This window comes from Phyllobates terribilis, unplaced genomic scaffold, assembly GCF_046119375.1.
Source record: "Phyllobates terribilis strain yellow unplaced genomic scaffold, ASM4611937v1 Scaffold_20__1_contigs__length_20440879, whole genome shotgun sequence".
Taxonomy (NCBI): domain Eukaryota; kingdom Metazoa; phylum Chordata; class Amphibia; order Anura; family Dendrobatidae; genus Phyllobates; species Phyllobates terribilis.
Window position 1 is genome coordinate 8,771,128 of NW_027362780.1, and position 4,841 is coordinate 8,775,968.

Genomic DNA, 4,841 nt, shown 5'->3' on the forward strand with positions numbered 1-4,841 from the left:
ATATATCCCACGGGGGTAAAATTGAAAAAAGTTGAAAAAAAATTTTTTTTTTGGACTTAGTCATTTTTCCGGCGTTTATCAGACTTTCAGATAGGGTAAATGTCAGTGAGCATTCCGATTTCAGTTCCAGAGCGATTCGCCCAATGAGTGCTTGATATTTAGTCGTTTTCAGCCAATATATTGGATTTTTGAAAATTTCACTTTTTTGTGAAAATATCCACTAAATGAGGGAATAATATGTGTGAGGGTACCCCAGGAGAGTTCCAAATGTGTGTGGGTAGAATATGTATCCCACGGGGGTAAATTTGAAAAAAGTTGAACATTTTTTTTTTTGGACTTAGTCTTTTTTCCGGCGTTTATCAGACTTTCAGATAGGGCAAATGTCAGTGAGCGTTCCGATTTCAGTTCCAGAGCGATTCGCCCAATGAGTGCTTGATATTTAATCGTTTTCAGCCAATATATTGGATTTTTGAAAATTTCACTTTTTTGTGAAAATATCCACTAAATGAGGGAATAATATGTGTGAGGGTACCCCAGGAGAGTTCCAAATGTGTGTGGGTAGAATATGTATCCCACGGGGGTAAATTTGAAAAAAGTTGAACATTTTTTTTTTTGGACTTAGTCTTTTTTCCGGCGTTTATCAGACTTTCAGATAGGGCAAATGTCAGTGAGCGTTCCAATTTCAGTTCCAGAGCGATTCGCCCAATGAGTCCTTGATATTTAGTCGTTTTCAGCCAATATTTTGGATTTTTGAAAATTTCACTTTTTTGTGAAAATATCCACTAAATGAGAGAATAATATGTGTGAGAGAACCCCAGGAGAGTTCCAAATGTGTGTGGGTAGAATATATATCCCACGGGGGTAAATTTGAAAAAAGTTAAAACATTTTTTTTTTGGACTTAGTCATTTTTCCGGCGTTTATCAGACTTTCAGATAGGGGAAATGTCAGTGAGCATTGCGATTTCAGTTCCAGAGTGATTCGCCCAATGAGTCCTTGATATTTAGTCGTTTTCAGCCAATATTTTGGATTTTTGAAAATTTCAATTTTTGTGAAAATATCCACTAAATGAGGGAATAATATGTGTGAGGGTACCCCAGGAGAGTTCCAAATGTGTGTGGGTAGAATATATATCCCACGGGGGTAAAATTGAAAAAAGTTGAAAAAAAATTTTTTTTTTGGACTTAGTCATTTTTCCGGCGTTTATCAGACTTTCAGAAAGGGCAAATGTCAGTGAGCGTTCCGATTTCAGTTCCAGAGCAATTCGCCCAACGAATCTTTGATACTTAGTCGTTTTCAGCCAATATTTTGGATTTTTGAAAATTTCACTTTTTTGTGAAAATATCCACTAAATGAGGGAATAATATGTGTGAGGGTACCCCAGGAGAGTACCAAATGTGTGTGGGTAGAATATATATTCCACGGGGTAAAATTGAAAAAAGTTGAAAAAAAATTTTTTTTGGACTTAGTCATTTTTCCGGCGCTTAGCAGACTTTCAGATAGGGCAAATGTCAGTGAGCATTCCGATTTCAGTTCCAGAGCGATTCGCCCAACGAGTGCTTGATATTTAGTCGTTTTCAGCCAATATTTTGGATTTTTGAAAATTTCACTTTTTTGTGAAAATATCCACTAAATGAGGGAATAATATGTGTGAGGGTACCCCAGGAGAGTTCCAAATGTGTGTGGGTAGATTATATATCCCACGGGGGTAAATTTGAAAAAAGTTGAACATTTTTTCTTTTGGACTTAGTCTTTTTCCCGGCGTTTATCAGACTTTCAGATAGGGCAAATGTCAGTGAGCATTCCGATTTCAGTTCCAGAGCGATTCGCCCAACGAGTGCTTGATATTTAGTCGTTTTCAGCCAATATATTGGATTTTTGAAAATTTCACTTTTTTGTGAAAATATCCACTAAATGAGGGAATAATATGTGTGAGGGTACCCCAGGAGAGTTCCAAATGTGTGTGGGTAGAATATGTATCCCACGGGGGTAAATTTGAAAAAAGTTGAACATTTTTTTTTTTGGACTTAGTCTTTTTTCCGGCGTTTATCAGACTTTCAGATAGGGCAAATGTCAGTGAGCGTTCCGATTTCAGTTCCAGAGCGATTCGCCCAATGAGTGCTTGATATTTAATCGTTTTCAGCCAATATATTGGATTTTTGAAAATTTCACTTTTTTGTGAAAATATCCACTAAATGAGGGAATAATATGTGTGAGGGTACCCCAGGAGAGTTCCAAATGTGTGTGGGTAGAATATGTATCCCACGGGGGTAAATTTGAAAAAAGTTGAACATTTTTTTTTTTGGACTTAGTCTTTTTTCCGGCGTTTATCAGACTTTCAGATAGGGCAAATGTCAGTGAGCGTTCCAATTTCAGTTCCAGAGCGATTCGCCCAATGAGTCCTTGATATTTAGTCGTTTTCAGCCAATATTTTGGATTTTTGAAAATTTCACTTTTTTGTGAAAATATCCACTAAATGAGAGAATAATATGTGTGAGAGAACCCCAGGAGAGTTCCAAATGTGTGTGGGTAGAATATATATCCCACGGGGGTAAATTTGAAAAAAGTTAAAACATTTTTTTTTTGGACTTAGTCATTTTTCCGGCGTTTATCAGACTTTCAGATAGGGGAAATGTCAGTGAGCATTGCGATTTCAGTTCCAGAGTGATTCGCCCAATGAGTCCTTGATATTTAGTCGTTTTCAGCCAATATTTTGGATTTTTGAAAATTTCAATTTTTGTGAAAATATCCACTAAATGAGGGAATAATATGTGTGAGGGTACCCCAGGAGAGTTCCAAATGTGTGTGGGTAGAATATATATCCCACGGGGGTAAAATTGAAAAAAGTTGAAAAAAAATTTTTTTTTTGGACTTAGTCATTTTTCCGGCGTTTATCAGACTTTCAGAAAGGGCAAATGTCAGTGAGCGTTCCGATTTCAGTTCCAGAGCCATTCGCCCAATGAGTCCTTGATATTTAGTCGTTTTCAGCCAATATTTTGGATTTTTGAAAATTTCACTTTTTTGTGAAAATATCCACTAACTGAGGGAATAATATGTGTGAGGGTACCCCAGGAGAGTTCCAAATGTGTGTGGGTAGATTATATATCCCACGGGGGTAAATTTGAAAAAAGTTAAAAACATTTTTTTTTTGGACTTAGTCATTTTTCCGGCGTTTATCAGACTTTCAGATAGGGCAAATGTCAGTGAGCATTCCGATTTAAGTTCCAGAGCAATTCGCCCAACGAATCTTTGATACTTAGTCGTTTTCAGCCAATATTTTGGATTTTTGAAAATTTCACTTTTTTGTGAAAATATCCACTAAATGAGGGAATAATATGTGTGAGGGTACCCCAGGAGAGTACCAAATGTGTGTGGGTAGAATATATATTCCACGGGGTAAAATTGAAAAAAGTTGAAAAAAAATTTTTTTTGGACTTAGTCATTTTTCCGGCGCTTAGCAGACTTTCAGATAGGGCAAATGTCAGTGAGCATTCTGATTTCAGTTCCAGAGCGATTCGCCCAACGAGTGCTTGATATTTAGTCGTTTTCAGCCAATATTTTGGATTTTTGAAAATTTCACTTTTTTGTGAAAATATCCACTAAATGAGGGAATAATATGTGTGAGGGTACCCCAGGAGAGTTCCAAATGTGTGTGGGTAGATTATATATCCCACGGGGGTAAATTTGAAAAAAGTTGAACATTTTTTCTTTTGGACTTAGTCTTTTTCCCGGCGTTTATCAGACTTTCAGATAGGGCAAATGTCAGTGAGCGTTCCGATTTCAGTTCCAGAGCGATTCACCCAATGAGTGCTTGATATTTAGTCGTTTTCAGCCAATATATTGGATTTTTGAAAATTTCACTTTTTTGTGAAAATATCCACTAAATGAGGGAATAATATGTGTGAGGGTACCCCAGGAGAGTTCCAAATGTGTGTGGGTAGAATATGTATCCCACGGGGGTAAATTTGAAAAAAGTTGAACATTTTTTTTTTTGGACTTAGTCTTTTTTCCGGCGTTTATCAGACTTTCAGATAGGGCAAATGTCAGTGAGCGTTCCAATTTCAGTTCCAGAGCGATTCGCCCAATGAGTCCTTGATATTTAGTCGTTTTCAGCCAATATTTTGGATTTTTGAAAATTTCACTTTTTTGTGAAAATATCCACTAAATGAGAGAATAATATGTGTGAGAGAACCCCAGGAGAGTTCCAAATGTGTGTGGGTAGAATATATATCCCACGGGGGTAAATTTGAAAAAAGTTAAAACATTTTTTTTTTGGACTTAGTTATTTTTCCGGCGTTTATCAGACTTTCAGATAGGGGAAATGTCAGTGAGCATTGCGATTTCAGTTCCAGAGTGATTCGCCCAATGAGTCCTTGATATTTAGTCATTTTCAGCCAATATTTTGGATTTTTGAAAATTTCAATTTTTGTGAAAATATCCACTAAATGAGGGAATAATATGTGTGAGGGTACCCCAGGAGAGTTCCAAATGTGTGTGGGTAGAATATATATCCCACGGGGGTAAAATTGAAAAAAGTTGAAAAAAAATTTTTTTTTTGGACTTAGTCATTTTTCCGGCGTTTATCAGACTTTCAGAAATGGCAAATGTCAGTGAGCGTTCCGATTTCAGTTCCAGAGCCATTCGCCCAATGAGTCCTTGATATTTAGTCGTTTTCAGCCAATATTTTGGATTTTTGAAAATTTCACTTTTTTGTGAAAATATCCACTAACTGAGGGAATAATATGTGTGAGGGTACCCCAGGAGAGTTCCAAATGTGTGTGGGTAGATTATATATCCCACGGGGGTAAATTTGAAAAAAGTTAAAAACATTTTTTTTTTATAC